The sequence below is a fragment of the Gigantopelta aegis genome, chromosome 12 (genome assembly GCF_016097555.1).
Source record: "Gigantopelta aegis isolate Gae_Host chromosome 12, Gae_host_genome, whole genome shotgun sequence".
Lineage (NCBI taxonomy): Eukaryota > Metazoa > Mollusca > Gastropoda > Neomphalida > Peltospiridae > Gigantopelta > Gigantopelta aegis.
The window spans coordinates 48,061,437-48,081,992 of NC_054710.1; the positions used below are offsets into that span (position 1 = coordinate 48,061,437).

Genomic DNA, 20,556 nt, shown 5'->3' on the forward strand with positions numbered 1-20,556 from the left:
CCTCTGCTTTGCCCGTCTGCTAGCTGGGACTTGTCCTTGCCCATGCAGTGTGTGTGTGTGCATGTCCGTGCAGTCAGTCTGCTACTGGTTTCCCTATCATTTGTCTTAATTTCTCTCAGTCAGGTTCACATTACCATAAGTTCCACTGGCTATAGGAAAGGGGGGGGGGGGGGGAGGAGGCACATCCCCCCCCCACTTTTCAGATATTTTGCTTTACATTTGCTTAATGATAGTGTAAAAGTGTGTAAATATAAAAGTGTGCCCCCCCCCCCCCCCCCCCCCCCCCCCACACTTTTTGGCACCTTCCTACGCTCGTGATACCGATAACGATAATAAGGACCATTTAAGCTTCAGGCACTATGTGGCTTCCTCACAATGAAATTAGTAAAGACACTATATTGAGTTTGCTGCCAATCTAGCATGTTTTCCACTGACAGAGATTTTTTTCTTTAACCAATAAAATTACAGAGTAAATATATTTTATTGGTTCGAACATTAGTGCCTGTATATACACATAAACAGTGTTTGTGGCCAGCCTAATGTCTGTAGTACACGTAGTCCAAACTGGTTTTTACTTTTCCATAACTATGTACATAAGAAGAAAATAAGAATGAAAATAATATACAGTGAAACCTGGTTAAACCAGACCCTGACCAAAGTGAAATCCTGTCAAGTTTAATGGTCCCAAGCGTTCTAAATTGTAAAACGCGACCCTCTAAAAATGGGATCCTGTCTAAATTGGATTGGTTTCACTGTGCATGTGTGTATATATATATATATATATATATATATATATATATATATATAGAATATTATATAGTATTTGTGGTTCACCGTATTACTGTATAGTGCTCAACATAGTAAAATATCAAAATGAAGCATAGTATATATACATACATTGGGTGATCATCGCTACTTTAAGTTTCATGCCAAACGGCGATCCTCCGGCGAATATAACCACAACTAATATATGACGTTACTATATGAACACGTTATCAATGTGCTCTAGTGGTGCTGTTAAACAAAAGAAAACTTAAAGCTGTATTTAAGGTGTACTTCTACTCATTAAGACGTCTCTATCAGTCGGATACAGGTGTTCTAATAATGACTGTTGAATCAGGTTAGTCTCTTATATAATCCTCATAATGTTTTTCAACGGACGGACGGACAGACATACAGACAGACATACAGACAGACAGACAGGCAGACAGGATAGACAGACAGACAGGATAGACAGACAAACAGAAAGACAGACAAAACAGACAGACGGACAGGACAGGATGATTTTTTGTTTTTCAGTTGTACTGGTGTAGGAAGGGGGGGCAAAGGGGCATGTGCCCCCCCCCCTTCAGATATTTTGCTTTATATCTGCTTTATAATAGTGTAAAAGTGTGTAAATATAAAAGTGCCCCCCCCCCCCCCCCCCCCTTTTTGGCACCTTCCTATGTCAGTGAGTTGTATTAATAGGTGTTTTTCTTACATTATTCACTTTTCAAGAATTAAAATCTGCATGACTACTAGTAAATCGAAAATCAATTATGATGAGTGACCTACATAAAAGCTGGTTACACAAATTTATGAATTTACCCCCCCCCCCCCCCCCCCCCCCCAACACCATTATTGGTAATAAAGACTATTTAGATGCAGCTGCCTGATAACTTGCTACACCACATAGATGAAGTATAGATAGCAGTTGATGCTGTGTGGAATTATCATTAGGAGGAGTCAGGGAAACCAAACCATCATTCACCAAGATACAGTCTAAAACAAAGGAAGCAAGGAGATCACAGAACATGGACTATCAACTGTATCTGTGGATGAAAGATCTTTTTAAAGGCAAAACCAACATCTTTTTTATGGTTGCTGTACACAAAATCAGGTTTCACTGATGACAGTGTTAAAGGATCCCCTATTAATACTGAAGTTTCTTCATATTTAGACAAATGAATTTCTTTAATTTTTAATTTTGGTTTTGGGGGGTGGGGTGTGGGGGATGTTGCTCAGTTGGTAGAGCTTGCCTGATGTGCTTGGGTCATAGGATCAAACCACCTCAGTGGACCCATTCTCTCTCTGATGGGTTTTTACCCATCCCAACCAGGGCCCAACAACTGGTATATCACAGGCCATAGTATGTGCTGTCCTGTCTGTTTGAAAGTGCATATAAAAGATCCCTTGCTGCTAATGGAAATACATGTATGCTGCAGGCTTCCTTTAAGACAATGTGTGAGAACTGCCATATCTATGACATCCAGTATCTGATGATTAATAAATCAGTGTGCTCTAGTGGTGTTGTTAAAGAAACCAACGGGAACTATCACTATGACCAGTGACATGTTCTGGAGGGCAGAGGCCTTTGAACAGTTTGATTAATAACATGATCATGTTCTGTCATGTAACATTTATTTTATGTTAGGAGCTAAAACCACACTCATTGGTAGATCCTGAGGGGATCACAGTGGTCCTATACCCCCCCCCCCCCCCAAACACGCGTGCACACACACACACACCGCCCATTTGAAGCACCTTTTTAATGATTTTTTTTTTTTTTTTTAACTTGATAACCCACAATATACAACACTACACTGCCCTAAAAACATGTCCCTGGACATCTTTATTTAAAATTTTTGTTCCAGCCAGTGCTCCGCAACTGGTATAACAAAGATCATGGTATGTACTACCCTGTCTGTGGGATGGTGCATATAAAAGATTCCTTGCTGCTAATTGAAAAGAGAAGCCCATGAAGTGGCGACAGTGGGTTTCCTTAACCATATGTTTGACGCCATATAACTGTAAATAAAATATATCGTTAAATAAAACATTTCCTTCTTTATTTAAAAACAATTCCAGGGTGCATTACCCCAAACACCTTAAAAAACATCTTGCTCAATTACGGAGACTAGTTTCTTTATTTAAAAACAATTCCAGGGTGCATTACCCCAAACACCTTAAAAAACATCTTGCTCAATTTGGGAGACTAGCTTCTTTATTTAAAAACAATTCCAGGGTGCATTACCCCAAACACCTTAAAAAACATCTTGCTCAATTTGGGAGACTAGCTTCTTTATTTAAAAACAATTCCAGGGTGCATTACCCCAAACACCTTAAAAAACATCTTGCTCAATTTGGGAGACTAGCTTCTTTATTTAAAAACAATTCCAGGGTGCATTACCCCAAACACCTTAAAAAACATCTTGCTCAATTAGGGAGACTAGTTTCTTTATTTAAAAACAATTCCAGGGTGCATTACCCCCAAACACCTTAAAAAACATCTTGCTCAATTTGGGAGACTAGCTTCTTTATTTAAAAACAATTCCAGGGTGCATTACCCCAAACACCTTAAAAAACATCTTGCTCAATTTGGGAGACTAGCTTCGACCAACTCAAACTGCCCTTTTCAGAATTTTGTGCCCACCCCCTCCCTTTCACAAAGTCCTGGATTTGCCCCTGATTCTGGGAGGTGATTGCGAGTGCTTGCCCTCTGGTGTTTGCATGTGTGTGTGTGTGTGTGTGTGCATGCGTGCGTGCGTGTGGATGTAGCCCAGCAGTAAAGCATTCACCTGACACACGGTCAGTCTAGGATTGATGTATGTCAGTCCAATGGGCTATTTTTCATTCCAGCCAAGTGCACCATGATTGGTATATATCAAAGGCCATGGTATGTGTTATCCTGTCTGTGGGATGATGCACATAAAAGATATCTTGCTACTTATGGAAAAATGTAGCAGGTTTCCTTTCTAAGACTATATATCAAAATTACCAAATGTTTGACATCCACTAATTGATGACTAATAGATCAATGTACTCTAGTGTTATTGTTAAAAAACAAAAAAACACTTTTAACTTTATTAAAAATAAAAATTCAGGGTTCATTCCCATGAAATCTCTTACAGATCTTTCTCAAGTTGGGAGCTTGGTTTATTTGTCGGCAATAAACTCAAACTGCCCCTTTTACAATTTTGAACCGACTTCAGTGGCGTTCTGGTTAAGCCATATCGGACTACAGACTGGTATGTACAGGGTTCGCAGCCCGGTACCGGCTCCAACCCAGAGCGAGTTCTTAAGGACTCAATGGGTAGGTGTAAGGCCACTATACCCTCTTCTTTCTCACTAACCACTAACCAACTAACAACTAACCCACTGTCCTGGACAGACCGCGCAGATAGCTGAGGTGTGTGCCCAGGACAGCGTGCTTGAACCTTAATTGGATATAAGAATGAAAATAAGTTGAAATGAAAAAATGGATCTGCCCCTAAGTCTAGGGATTCATTGCCAATGCTTGCCATCCTGCATGTGCCACTAGACGTCTCTCTGTTCTTGTGTATACCCAAAACACAACACCCTACCCCCACCCCCTGAGAGCAGCAGGCCCATCCTTCTGCTGGTCCATGTATTGCAACTGGTGTAGTTGAGCTGGGTGTGAATCATGTGGTAAGAATTACACACATTCCACAAGTCATTCTGCCCTCTCTGACAGTTGGCTTTCCTTACCAAAAACTGGCAGCTAGGCACCAGGCTCCACACGGGGCTCCACAGGGACTCACTGACAGGCATACATGCAGCCAGACAGACACACATGTTTACAGCTAATGTTTAAACTTTGTTTTGTTTAATGACACCCAACATGCAGAGCACATTGATTAATTATTAATCATTGGATATTGGATGTCAAACATGTGGTAATTCTAATGTATAGTCTTAGAGAGGAAACCAGCTACGTTCTTCCATTAGTAGCAAGAAATCTTTTATGTGTACTTTCCCACAGACAGGACAACACATACCATGACTTTTGATATACCAGTTGTGGGGTACTGGTTGGGATGGGGGAAAAAAAGAGAAAGAAAGTCAGAGAATAGGTCCACCGAGGTGGTTCGATCCTGCGACTCATGCACCTCAGGTGAGAAATCCACAGCTGAGCTCTAGTGGTGTTGTTAAACAAAACAAACTTTCTCAACTATTACCGACCTATACTAACCTGCCTCCTACTTAGTTAGTAATTAATTCACACAGCTACTAAACACAGGGTTCACTGTAATACATATTAAACACTAAAAACCTTAATTAAAAATAACATTTTATTCAATTACTGTTAAAAAAAAGTATATATATATATAAAATAATAAATAAATAAATAAATAAATAAATAAATAAACTTAATGCATAAACATGTACACTGTAAAATCATGTAGATTATATATGTATTTAAACCACAAATATAAAGTCACAAAAACAACTAAAAATAAACAAACAAACAAATAAATAATAATAAAATAAATAACTTGGGGAAAAAAAGAAATTCATTACATATAATACAGTACATGAAGTACCAAAACAATCAACTGGCAACAATTACCCAGGCGCCTCATGGGCATGATCAAACAACCATCTACATGTATGACTAGATGACAATGTTGTCGGTTTTCACAGAGTTTCTATAATATTGATAATAATAATGATAATAATGTTAATAATCATTAAAAAATAAATAAATAAAAATAATAATATTAAAAATTTAATTTGCTTTCCAATATATTCTGCATGGATCAAATGTCTTTATTACTAGTTGAACATCTGATGTTTTGAACAATCAAAGAGTATGATATTTCTTGGTATGGTATATATGCACATTAAAAAAATACAAGCAAAACAAAAACAAAATAAAGCATTAATTAACCGTGATTGATATATATATATATATAATTTTTCTATCAATATTCCATTCAGACTTGTGGGTTATTCCCATGTACAACATTAAGAAATATTTCAATGTATATTTGTCCAGGGTGGCAGGCAGACAGTTGGACAGCCAGACAGCCAGACAGCCAGACAGGCAGACACGCAAGTAGGCAGTCCAGACATAAAGGCAGACCAGACGGGAAGGCCGGCAGGAGACCAGACAGGCAGACAGGCAGTCCAGATATAAAGGCAGACCAGATAGGCAGACAGGCAGGAGAGACCAGACAGCCAGACAGGCAGGAGAGACCAGACAGGCAGGCAGGCAGGAGAGACCAGACAGGCAGACAGGCATGAGAGACCAGACAGGCAGACATGTAGGCAGGCAGACATGTAGGCAGGCAGACAGGCCCAACAGAAAGGCCGGCAAGTCAGGCAAACAAGGCCATTAAAATCCCTCATGGATTATGGGTAATACTCCACTCGGTCATAATCCAACAAATAATGGCCGACTATTATTTTGACTTCTTGCCTTTGCCCTTGCCCTTGCCTTTGTCCTTGCCCTTGTCTTTGTCCTTGCCCTTGTCTTTGCCCTTGTCTTTGCCCTTGTCCTTGCCCTTGTCTTTGCCCTTGTCCTTGCCCTTGTCCTTGCCCTTGTCATTGTCATGCTTGGGTTTTGCTGAAATACACCACAGTTTTAGAAAAAATGTGCCTCTTTATGCATGATTATCCATAACATATATAACCGCTTTTTTTCATTCAAATTATTCTTTCATGCATATTCCTACCTAGACACATGACAGGCAGATGAAAGCTGGAACATGTGCCAGGTCAGGCATAATTTGATCATCAGTGTTTTTAGAATTAAAATGTTGTGATTAATTTTACCTTGAACTTCATCAATAAAATATATATTGCTGCCACATGCTACTCTTACTAAAGAGCAGCAAGAGTTCTTTTATATGCAAGTTCCTATAAACAAGACATATACCATGGTATGTACAAGTAATGGGAAATCAGTTAGAATTGGCAGAAACATCAGTCCGTTGAGCCTGTCTTGGATACAACACAAGACTTCAATCACCAGAGAATTATGTCCTATTAAAGTTAAAGTTTACTTTGTTTAATGATCCTGTCCTGGACGGAGGAGCTGGCCGAGGCCAGCACCTGTGCCCATGACAGGCAAGCTTGCTCTGAATGTGCTCGTCAAGCCCTATATCATACCATACCATTGTCTAACAACTCCACTATCGATCACATTGACTTATTAACCATCGGCTAGTGGATGTCAAACATTTTTCCATTAGTAGCAAGGGATCCTTTATATGCAGTATCCCACAGACAGGATAGGACATACCACAGCATTTGATACACCAGTTGTTGTGCAATGGCCAGAATGAGAAATAGCCCGATGGGTCTAACTGGCAGGGATCAATCCTAGACTGACCGCGCATCAGGTGAGTAATTTACCACTGGGCTATGTCCTGCCCCTTCCGTCCAGTTAAGATATGGACTCATCTCTGCATCAGGTCTCCACTACATTTATCATTAGCAGCACATACCACAGCTGACAGGATAGCACATACCACAGCCTTTGATATACCAGTTGTGGTGCACTGGCTGAAACGAGAAGTAGCCCAATGGTCCCACCAATGGGGATCAATCCCACCTATCCCAACCAGTGCCCCACAGTTGGTATTTTAAAGGCCAATGCATGTAGCGGGTTCAATATAGCCAGTTTCCTCTAAGACTTTCTGTCAAAAATTATCAAATGTTTGACATCCAAAAGCCGATGATTTATTAATAAATCAATATGCCCCAGTGGTCTCGTTAAATAAAACAAACTTTTTTTTCCAATCTGAGAACTGTTCATGCAAGCCTGTTACACAGTTGAATTCTGACCAGTTAACACAAGGACCCAGGTCTGTATCAGATCACTTAGGATATGATCTAACCACTGGACCACTCTAGGCAGCCAATCTCAATGTACCGGCAGTTGGATTGTGTTTACCGGTTCCTTTCATTTCAACTTATATTCGTGCTTATATCCAATTACGGTTCAAGCACGCTGTCCTGGGCACACACATCCGCTATCTGGGCTGTGGGTTAGTTGTTAATTGGTTAGTGAGAGAAGAGGGTGTGGTGGCCTTACACCTACCCATTGAGCCCTTAAAAATTCACTCTGGGTTGGAGTCGGTATCGGGCTGCGAACCCTGTACCTACCAGCCTGTAGTCCGATGGCTAAACCTCTGTGCCACTGAGGCCGGTTTACCAGTTCCCAATGCGAGCCCCATCATTAAATTGTAATTAGTACAGTGAATTATAGGACTTGCTGCAACTGAATGTCAGTAATGAAAGCATCTGGGAGCATACAATCCACAGCTGCAGTAGCTGTTTATCTGTAATTAATGTGCTGTGCATTGTATAACACTGATTGTATCATCATCCATAATGACCTGGGGGCGGATATTGGTTACAAATAGCAGTCAAATCAGTTGGATGTCACAATTGTTTCTTAATTGCTCTTGGTTGTTCCTTGGTTAACTAATACAAGTCATTTTGCAAAACATGTTAAACATCTCTTATTAGTTAAAACTGAATAAAATTGTGTTTTTTTGTTAGTTTATTTGTTGTTTCTTATATTTAAAAAAAGAAAGGAAGGAAATATTTTATTTAATGATGCACTCAACACATTTTATTTACTGTTGAGTCAGACATATGGTTAAGGACCACACAGATATATAGAGACAGGAAACCCACTGTCGTCACTTCATGGGCTACTCTTTTCGATTAGCAGCAAGTGATTTATATGCACCATTCCACAGACATGTTACTACATACCACGGCCTTTGTTACACCAGTCGTGGTGCACTGGCTGGAATGAGAAATAGCCCAATGGGGCTACCGACGGGAATCGATCCTAAACTGACTGTGCATCAAGCAAGCACATTACCATTGAGCTACAGGGTACGTCCCACCCAATTTTGTTTTAAAAAAGAAAAAGAAAAAAAAAAATTTTTTATTTATTATGGCTACATAGCTATTTATATATCAATTATATTTCAAAATATTCAAAATGAATGGGCTATGTCATACAAAATACTACATGAGAAGCTGTTGAAAGATATTATTATACAAGCTTGTGTGTCGTACTGATTTTACGAAACGAGTGTAAGGATTATTGTATTGCCCAAGCAAGAGCAAGGGTAATACATGAATCCTGAGACTCGTTTCATAAAATCAGTACGATTCACACGCGAGTGTAATAATTTCTTTATTATCCACATTATCCAAAACATTATTTTCATGAATAACAAGTTAAGACCATGTCAAAACGTTTCAAACATAATTAGAAAGAGACGACGAAATGACGTCATTTTGTTGTGTGTTTACATAGATCTAAGACTGGGTAAGCAGCATTTAGTTATGACGTTGATTCACAAAATGATGTCATTCGTTGTGCACGTGAAATCGTTAAGACACACGTGGATCATTCTGGTAATATTTCCCTGTATATCTTGAACTATGTGGATAATAATACCATTTATCTTACAAGTTCAGCCCTCTACGGTAACTATATATACCATCTAGGAGCCAGATGGCGCCTACTTGTATTTTTATATAGATAGGATGAAATGTTTTAGTCACCAAATGAAACAATTGGTCTCAATGTAGAGGGCTGTACAAGTTGTTTTAAAATGTACATGTGTATCTAAGGAGTGGTTTGGGTATGATTTTAAAAACAAGTTGAAAGTTAATTTGCGATAAAGTTTTTAATACATTTTATATGGAATTTCATGTGATTGCTCACCTGGCACCATTTCAGGAGAGTGATCTTCAGCTCACCTCGATTTTGCTCATGGCAAAGACTGTAACTGTTTGAAAATTGATTAGCAACTACTCTTAACCCTTCTTTACCCTTTAGGGGTGGGATCGCAGGATCAAACCACCTCGGTGGACCCATTCAACTGATTGAGGTGTTTCTCCAGTGCACCACAATTGGACAAAGTTCATGGTATGTGCTTTCCTGTCTGTGGGAAAGTGCATATAAAAGATCCCTTGCTGCATTAGGAAAAATGTAGCATGTTTCCTCTGATGACTATGAGTCAGAATAACCATATGTTTGACATCTAATAGCCGATGATTAATTAATCAATGTGCTCTTGCAGTATTGTTAAACAAAACCAATTTTAACTTTAACTTTTAACTTCAACTTTACCCTGTAGGATTGTGTAGCAATCTAGGAAACTTGCATAGAGAAGCTTGCAACATAATAATAAACAAAATCTTTCCTCGATTACCAGTTAAAGATTTAAAACAAAAATCCATAAAAACTGTTGGTAATAGACTACAAGACTGAGTGCCCTACCATCTGACTATCAACTCTAACATGTGGGAAACATAGCTGATGGCTGGAATCAAAATGCCATGGTTTAGTACATGCATGTCAAGGTTATCTTTTGACCCTTTGGCAGTACCGGTAATATTTGTGACAAGCCTAACAGTAACAACAGGTTCATGTACAGCTTGAGGCATGCCTGTAAGGACAGGAAAAAACTCAAACAGAAACATCGAAAACATAGCAAATAACATTTAACTTAAGGGTAAATGGTAGATAAAATGTGAAAACAATTGTATAAAAGTTCAGCTTGTCTTGCATTAAGTCCATGAAGACAGAGACAGAGAGAGAGATAGAGAGAGAGAGAGAGAGAGAGAGAGAGAGAGAGAGAGAGAGAGAGAGAGAGAGAGAGAGAGAGAGAGAGAGAGAGAGAGAGAGAGAGAGAGAGAGAGAGAGAGAGAGATAGATAGAGAGAGAGAGAGAGAGAGAGAGCAGGGTCCCAGGGTCTAAATTACCACCACTGAGGGTGTACTTTTTCTATCCCACATGACCGCATATGATGGAGTAAGAGAGGGAGGAGAGAGACAAAGACAGACAGACAGACAGACAGAGACAGATAAGAGACAGATAAGATAGAGATTGAGGAAGCCCATTGCCACCATACTGGCTGATTATTTCTTCCAGAAAACCAGCAAGAGATCTTTAATAAGCCCCTGGAATGGGATGTGTTAATTACGGTGCTGCACCAGCAAGGTCTGTAACCTTCTGTGTAGGATCATAATAATGGTCTCGCATTTACCACCTTGAACATGGCACCTTGGAGATGAAACCGAGACCATGTTGATGTAGAAAACCAATCTGACATTTCTCCACTAATTAAAATGACCAGGAGCAACAGCAATGGAGATAAGAATAGAAACTATCAGGACCCCATCTTGTTACATAGCTGTGAATGTGACACAATTTGCCAGCCTTTCCTCATCAACAAAAGGATACCAGAAGCTGATAGTTAGCCCTCCAGGCTAAGCTAGGGCTGGATGGTAACCTTCATCAAGGAAAACATCATGATCTTTTAAAATCTCCTCACCTTTAAATGCAAGAATCATTTTTTCTTCTTCTAAATTGAAAATGTATTTAACAACACAAAGCAACACATATGGCAGTGATCACCTCTGTTTAGCAACCACCTGCGTAAAGAAAAGGAATATTTGTTTAACCTGAGTATATATTAAAACACCTGCTCTAGATTGAGAGACAAAACCTGCTGCCAGGAAACAGGCTACTAGCTGTTAACAAAATGCAGCAAGGGATCTTTTATTAGCATAATGGGTATGCAGTACATACTACAATTTGTGATATGCCAGTCATCTTCACCTTCTCTTTTTTTTCATGCTTATACTAGTATATCCACTTAAGGTTCATAGATATTGAGAGTGGAAACCCGCTGTCACCACTTCATGGGCTACTCTTTTCAATTAGCAGCAAGGGATCTTTTATATGCACCATCTCACAGAGAGGATAACACATACCATGACCTTTGATACACCAGTTGTGGTGCATTGGCTGGAGTGAGTAATAACCCTATGGGTCCACCGACAGGGATTGATCCCAGACCAACCGCGCATCAATTAGAGAGTTGAATGCAGACATATGATTTTTTTCTTCTCCACATTTTTTATATGCTAAATTGTGTTCCATGCAAAAGACAGTCCACTGACATTTCTAGAAAATGGGAGTATATATAAAATATTAGAGAATATTCTACAACTGTTGATCTTAAGCCCCACCATGCTACATTATGTTCCATACAGAAAACTTGTACTGGCTGTCCACTGAGTTTTCTAGACAGTGGAGTGTATATATAGCATAGACTAATGGTGTTATATAGCTTGGATCAATGGATTAGATTAATTGTACAGCCAGAGTTGGGGTATGGCATGCCATTATCTGAAATCAGGATGCAGGATTGACCAGCAATTTCCTCCCTTACTTCCAACGACTTATTGGAATTCCCAGTGCAGGTTACACACCACTATTGATTGAGTTTTTCTGTATTGTGTAGAGATGGATGGTGCACACAAAGGCCGCCAGGTAATAAAGTACACCTGTTGAATGCCGTTATGTAACACTTGTATTAGAGAAAGCGCATTCTGCTAATTCCCAATTAGGACAATGGAGAAAATATTGTACAGCCGGTGGTCGGCAATTATGGTGGTCATTAATTAACAGATCATGACCAAGCATAGCTGCCGTTCAGACCATAAAATGTTCATTAAAGCTGCAATTCCTATAAATATACTCAACTAAATTAATTACGGTGTAAAAGATATTTTTAGTATTTTTTTATACATTGTATATAGTGAAACCTGTTTAAACCGGATCATGTCCGCGACCTAATGTTTATCCCATTTAGACAGGATCCAGTGTTGAGAAAGTCAATTTTTAGAATTTAGAAATTTGTGACCTTGAACTATAGTGCTGTTTTGTCAGGATTCTGAGTTGTTCGGAGAGAAGAGGGTGTAGTGGCCTTACACCTATCCATTGAGCCCTTAACAACTCGCTCTGGCTTGGAGCCGGTACTGGGCTGCGAACCCAGCCTGTAGTCCGATGGCCGGTTCATTAATGCAATCAACCAGTCCTTAATATAGGCACAGCTTCACTACTGAAACACTGGAATTTGTTTTCTAAAAAAGGCCGGATTTAGCTCAGTAGGTTGAGTGCTCGTTTGAGGTGCTTGCATCAAAGTATCGAACCACCTTGGTTGATCCATTCAGCTGATTGGTTTTTTTTCTCATTCCAACCAGTGCACCACAACTGGTCAAAGGTCGTGGTATGTGCTATCCTGTCTGTGGGAAAGTGCATATAAGAGATCCTTTGCTGCTAATAGAAAAATGTTGTGTACGTGTTTCCTCAAATGACAGAATTACCAAATGTTTGACATCCAATAGCCAGTGATTAATTAATCAATGTACTCTAGTGGTGTCGTTAAACAAAACAAACTACATGTATTTTGGGTTTTTTCCAAAACTGCATAAAACAGAAAGCATATATAAGCCTATATATCCCCTCAGGAGCCTCCATCAACGATTCCTTCTCGGTGGGTTGGACTCTGCACAAGAGAGTGTGTTTTACATTAACTGTACCTTGCCTCTGGGAGGAAAACTAACCATGTCAAACCATGTCATTCAAATGGCAATACTTCTAATTGAAAACACCACTATTTTTGACAACCCATCTAAACTGCATCCAAATTACTCAGCTGATTGATAACTGACAAAAGTAAATCATACAGGGTTTTTTTTATGAAGGGATGCACATGTAGCTGAATGGTAGAGAGCTAAATATAGCCTGAGGTGTGGCGGGTCATAGGATCGATTACCCTTCATGGACTTGGGTTTCTTTTCTCTCCACCTGGTGTAGAAATAACTGTATGTTCAAATACAACTGTGGATTTTTTGGGTGTTTTTTTGGAGGGGGTTTTATGTCAATTTCAAAAATATTAAATTTGCATAAGTTTCATATACAAAAATGAAGAAACTAAAATAAAATAGTAAGAAGAAAGAATAAGATGGTTCAAGAAGTCAAAATGAGATGGTTTAAAAGTTAATGGTGTAGTAATTCACTGGATATGTTGTTCTTGTTTGTTTGTTGTTGTTTTTGGTTTTTATTAGTTTGTTTTTCTTTCTTTTTTTCTGTTGTTTGTTTTTCTGTTATGTATTTTTCTTTTTGTGAGTGTATGTGTTGTATATGTGAAAGAGAGAGAGAGAGAGAGAGAGAGAGAGAGAGAGAGAGAGAGAGAGAGAGAGAGAGAGAGAGAGAGAGAGAGAGGGGGGAGGGAGGGAGGGAGGGAGAGAAAGAGAGAGAGAAAGAGAAAGACAAAGAGAGAGAGAAAATGAGAGAGGGAAAGGAAGGGGAGACAGAGAGAGAGAGAGAGAGAGAGAGGAGAGAGAGAGAGAGAGAGAGAGAGAGAGAGAGAGAGAGAGAGAGACAGACAGAGAGACAGACAGACAGACAGACAGACAGAGAGAGAGAGAGAAACAGAGAGAGAGAGAAACAGAGAGAAAGATAATTACTCTCAATGTCCTATTTTAAATCACTTGCAACTTTTTAACTTAGTATCAACATTTCTTTCGACTGTTTGGAGGAGTCATAACAAGTTTACCTGTAACAAACATACATAAACTACTTACATAACAGCCAATTTATTTACAAAGTGTTCAGCACATTTATCCTTTAAGGTAAACATATTGACACAATCCATGAACAATTATTATTTATTGAGACTATGCACATGTCTAAGCTGATATAACATGAGAGTTAGCAAATTAGCTTTTTCTGTAGGACCCTATACATAACATTCAAGTTGCCATGGTTACAATCTTTGGTCTGTCAGCTACTTCCATTAAATAGATTCCTATCACAGAAGTCAAAAAAAAAAAAAAGAGAGAAAAAAAAAAAAGGAAAAAAAAGAAAAGAAAAAAAAAGAGGTAAAAAAAACTTGGAATAAACAGTAATTTGAAACCATGGATGTTTTTGCTCCTGTTTATACAGACAGGCTTTTTTTCTCTTTTAAAAAGAAATTTGTCTTTCGAAAGAAATGGATACCCCATATTATCTATACTGACATCCAAAAGAAATTATACCAAGACTGAGAGACTACTAAAAGAAAAAAAAGTAAAGTTTGTTTTATTTAACGACGCTGCTAGAGCACATTGATTTTTTATCTTATCATCGGTTATTGGACGTCAAACATATGGTCATTCTGACAGTTTTTAGAGGAAACCCGCTGTCTCCACATAGGCTACTCTTTTTACGACAGGCAGCAAGGGATCTTTTATTTGCGCTTCCCACAGGCAGGATAGCACAAACCATGGCCTTTGTTGAACCAGTTATGGATCACTGGTCGGTGGCAAGTGGTTTACACCTACCCATTGAGCCTTGCGGAGCACTCACTCAGGGTTTGGAGTCGGTATCTGGATTAAAAATCCCACGCCTCGACTGGGATCCGAACCCAGTACCTACCAGCCTGTAGACCGATGGCCTGCCACGACGCCACCGAGGCCGGTCTACTGAAGGAAACCCAAATCAATCATGTTGCATGTTTGAAACCTATATATTCATGAGAGTGGTGTTTTGGGAACAAAAATTTATTTGATAAAAGTAAAAAGATATTTAATCGCTGATGTAGTTGGATCAAATGACCCATTCTCTAATTGTTTTCCCATTCCAACAAGTGCTCCATAACTGATATATCAAAGGTCATGGTATGTGCTGTACTATATGTGGGAAAGTGCATGTATATACAAAATCTCAATGAAAAGCATAGCAGGCTAAAACTATTTATTTTCTATCCGTGTTTATAAAACTAAGTCTAGCCCTAATCTCTAATGACGGGTAAGACGTAGCCCAGTGGTAAAGCATTTGCCTGATGCACGGTTGGTCTAGGATCAATCCCCGTCGGTGGGCCCATGGGCCTATTTCACATCCCAGCCAGTGCACCACATCTGGTATATTAAGGGCTGTGGCATGTGTTATCCTCTCTGTGGGATGGTGGTGCATATTAAAGATCCTTTGTTACTGATGGAAAAATGTAGCGGGTTTCACCTCTAAGACTATATGTCAAAATTACCAAATGTTTGTCATCCATTAACCAATGATTAATAAATCAATGTGCTATAGTGGTGTCATTAAACAAAACATATGTTAACTTTTCACAATCTCTAATGATGACACATACATGTCCTGGCATTAAAGTCTCAGACTCTATTAAAGTCTGGAGTCTATAGACTCTAAAACTTGAATAAGCACGGGACCTGATATACATTAATAAAATATTCATGTGATAACCAAAAAAAACCAGAAGTAGGTTTTCCGTGCTGTGTGTAATTACAAAAACCGCACAATTTACTGCTTTCCATTCACAGACATGTTTCTGTCAGCACTCTCCTGTGTAATGAAGCCTTTAATTAAGGTTACAGTAGTCCTACACTAAATCAACAACGTCTGGATCAAAGTTCACAGTACTAACGACCTGGCTGTTTCAGGGGCGCTATCACTCTGGCTCCCCATCATTCCCCTTAGGTCTCACTACACAGATCATTTCCGGGTCAGAGTTCCTAATTGTGACAAATGTTATGGTTCACATATTCACTTCTAGGAAATGGTGAAGAATTAAAACAGTATGTATTTTTAATGGTAAGCCTTCTAGATATATTTTGCCCATGTTATTTCATAATATTGTGCACTGACCTTTTGGGTCATGGGTGTATAGTGGAAGAGACAGCTGGAGTGAATCGGTTAATGAACCACCTGTTCAGACCGGTTAATGAACCAACTGTTCAGACCGGTACTACAGCCAGATACAGTCATATAGAAAAAGCCTGAGACAGAAATGTTCTCAATTTTGGAGAGAAAATAAATGCTTATATAATGTATGTTCACAATGGTGTATGATGTTAGTGCCAACGAGAACCCGTTTTATTGGCAATGTTCATTTGAAGTTGGACAATTTACCATGGATTTTCTATGGCACATGACATCTGTGTGGTGAGACTTGGCATTTTAATTTCTATGGTATTAATATGGTAGTATTTTAAATGGCTTCCATGATCTAAGTTACATGAGCAATTAATCACTTCCCCCAATTTACTTCACATTTAGGTCTGCCAAGTACACCAAAAAAAGGACTACAATTAAGAAATAACAACATTTCAGAATTATCATCAACGGGAAATGAGTTGGTGTAAGGTACCCTACAACACCACCACCTTGCTTTACATTGCATAACCTGTTATTAGAACAATTTAATAAATATTTACATTATCATCAATGGGAAATGAGTTGGTGTAAGGTACCCTACAACACCACCACCTTGCTTTACATTGCATAACCTGTTATTAGAACAATTTGATAAATATTTACATTAGCATCAATGGGAAATGAGTTGGTGTAAGGTACCCTACAACACCACCACCTTGCTTTACATTGCATAACCTGTTATTAGAACAATTTGATAAATATTTACATTATCATCAATGGGAAATGAGTTGGTGTGTACCCTACAACACCACCACCCTGTTATTAGAACAATTTGATAAATATTTACATTATCATCAATGGGAAATGAGTTGGTGTAAGGTACCCTACAACACCACCACCTTGCTTTACATTGCATAACCTGTTATTAGAACAATTTGATAAATATTTACATTATCATCAATGGGAAATGAGTTGGTGTAAGGTACCCTACAACACCACCACCTTGCTTTACATTGCATAACCTGTTATTAGAACAATTTGATAAATATTTACATTATCATCAATAAAAATTATTTGAATAAACGGGAAAGCTTATATAATATATCAGCTTCATAATTGAAGCTTTTTAACAAGAATTGAGTTGGTATAAGATACCCTACAACTATATACCACCACCACCTCTACCCTACATAACCTCCATTATTAGAAAATTTTATAAAATATTTACATTATCACCAATGAATATATCTGAAAGGCAAAGTTATACATCAGCTTTTTAAAAATATCTTAACATTACCATCAACAGAAACTGAGTTGGTGTAAGGTACCCTAAAACTATATCTCCCCCTTCCCCGAGTCTCCTCCATTATTACCTTCTGACTGCACCTACAGCTATTTTATGAGACATAAAGAAAGGAATTTTGGCAAACAGCTGCTTGTATCTTTGCTGTTCTTCCTGATGTACTTTACAGCCCGATGATGCCATCATATAGGTTACACACAAGTTTATCTCATCATTACCCTCGCAAAGGCTGTACCCAGTTAATTTCTCTTTCATGGCAATGGAAAGCTGTGAGGCGGAATAAGATGTACTATAAAGTGTGATTACTTTCTTCACAGCAAAGCAAACAGAATTAAAGTTAAAGCTGTACATATAATATTGTAATACTATAGTTTACCAAAAGAAAATTAAAAAAAAAAAAAAAAAAACTCATCTTCACTTATGTACAAAATAGATGTATATGTAGCTTTAAATACAACTAGATTTAAAGAATTAAAAACTAAACATGATTTGGGTTTTTGTTTTGGTGGCGGTGTGGGTGAGGGGGGTGGGTGAGGGGGGTGGGTGGGGTAAGGAGGGCTTCATTGCTGCTTTAGTAAATTGTATAACACTAATTTTGTTTAACAAGATTTTAAATTTCAGACATTTTATGTGACAACTTCAAAAGAAGACCTTGATACAGATGTATAAGAAAATTGAGGCGAGTGATTCATTGCTCCCCTAACTTATATTATGGGAAGCCATTTAAAATATTACCATAGTGATACTAAAGGTATGACTATACCAAATAAAATCCCATAGACGACCATGTTAATGTTTGTGTTTAAAAACACTATATGCAATATATCAACCAAACTATGACCCATAAATATCAGTACTACAACCCCTACCTCAAAGTACTGACTGAAGAAAATGGTACCTTTCATGGCTCATTTTCGGTGTAACCAGATGTTTTTACAACACCCCTAGTTTCGCACAAAATTTGAGTACTTTTTTTTTTATATGTACCCCATACATGTTTAATCACAAGGCTACTTGACGCAGTGGTACTAGATGAAATAAAATTGCATACATTTTTTTATCATATAATATCTTACATTTTCAGTGCAATCAAAGTATGTGATATTTTTCAGATCACATACTTTAAGAATTTGATAACTTTGCAAATTAGATGTAAATTAGCCGAGGTCTCGGCACTAGGTTTATTGACATTTAAGCAAACGTACTTGGGTGACACTCCATGATTGACATATGCATTCACAGTCATCAAATAAAAACATTTCAATGGCAATTTGACACTGAAAGCTGTCCAGTGTTTAGAAAACAAAAAACGTTAGGCATAACTTTATTTTGATGTAAGGATATCCAAAATGACGTCATTCGAGTTTGACGTCATTTCCATTCAAAAATACACTGCACCACATATTCTTACGTCATTTGAATATCTAGTAATGGCAGACTGGAATTAAAGTTGCATGTACAGTTTACAAAAACACGTTGTATTAAGCTTGAGCTTATATGATAAAGAGATTATTACCCGTGTGTATTTCGGTATCATCAATATCATATATTAGGAATAAAAATAATGTATTATGCTCACCAGAGGCTCGCATAATACAATTTTTATTCCTAATATATGATATTGACGATACCGAAAAACACTCTGGTAATAACCTCTATATCCCAGATGAAACTAATGTTTTTTACAACCAACACACATTTAAAACCAACCAACACACTCACATTTAAAACCAACCGACACACTCGCATTAATTATGACCAATCACAGGACTTGTGGTGTTAACTTCTCTATCAAAAGTTTGGTGCACCTCGAACTTTGACCTGGCCGGAAGTTATTTGGTTTAATTCTACCTATAGGTATATACTTTCACATGCTATGGAAAGGTAAAAACCATACAGGTGATAACATTTCAGGGGACCATGCTACATGCATGTGGCTCTGGTCTCAGTTCTGTATGTGTTCCAGGTCACATTGTCGTTGCAGTTCTGGAGATCCAGTATGAACTGGGGAAATGTCTATCTAATGTAAGAGAAAGAAGAAGTTTGTTTTGTTTAATGACACCACTAGAGCACAATGATTTATTAATCAGTGGCTATTGGATATCAAACATTTGGTAATTCTGACATACGTAGTCTTAGAGAAGAAACCTGCAACATTTTTCCATTTGTAGCAAGGGATGTTTTATATGCACCATCCCACAGACAGGATAGCACATACCACAACCTCTGATATACCAGTCGTGGTGCACTAGCTGGAACAAGAAATAGTCCAATAGGCTCACCAGTGGGGATCGATCCTAGACCAACATGCATGCATCAAGTGAGCACTTTACCACTGGGCTACATCCCACCCATCTAATATAATTATGAGTAGTTTCAAACGGCTGTGATGTAGTTTCAAACGGCTGTGATGTAGTTTCAAAAGGCTGTGATGTAGTTTCAAACAGCTGTGATGTAGTTTCAAATGGCATGTTAAACAAACAGTATCCGGCATGTTAGACAAACAGTATCATGCATATCTGCATTGCAGACTGGGTATGAACTAATGTAACTGTCACACTAGGAAAGGTTTGTGAAAATCTCCCTAGCAGCTCTGTGTGTTCAAATGTTGTGAGTGTTCTGTTGGTTACAAATGCTTGGTAGATTAACTTTAGCATCCAATGTTAAATGAATATGGCAGGGCAAGAACCGGTTAAGTCAGGGCTTAGATTTAATGGTGGTCATGCAGCAAATTGCCGTAATGTCCAAGTCATATGCATCAATGCCCTGAAAAATTAAACAGCTAGTTTGACGGCCAAACTGGCTGTGCCTTATTTTGTATGTTAGTAATTGGTCATCCTACTCGAATGTGACCCCTGTAAGTTGTTTTATTACAAGAACATGAAACTATTCACACTAGCTGCATGAGCATCTTTGTTTTGAATGGGTACTGTTGTGTTATATATAATTAAGATACTTGCTGATGTTTGCCTTGTTTCCCTGCATT

At 38.4% G+C, this 20,556-nt stretch overlaps 1 protein-coding gene across 8 annotated transcripts in view; it reads right to left on the reverse strand.

The window, feature by feature from the left end:
• LOC121386860 (abnormal spindle-like microcephaly-associated protein homolog) overlaps window positions 1-20,556 on the reverse strand; it is a 158,397-nt gene that overhangs the window by 111,979 nt on the left and 25,862 nt on the right. The window lies entirely within an intron of this gene.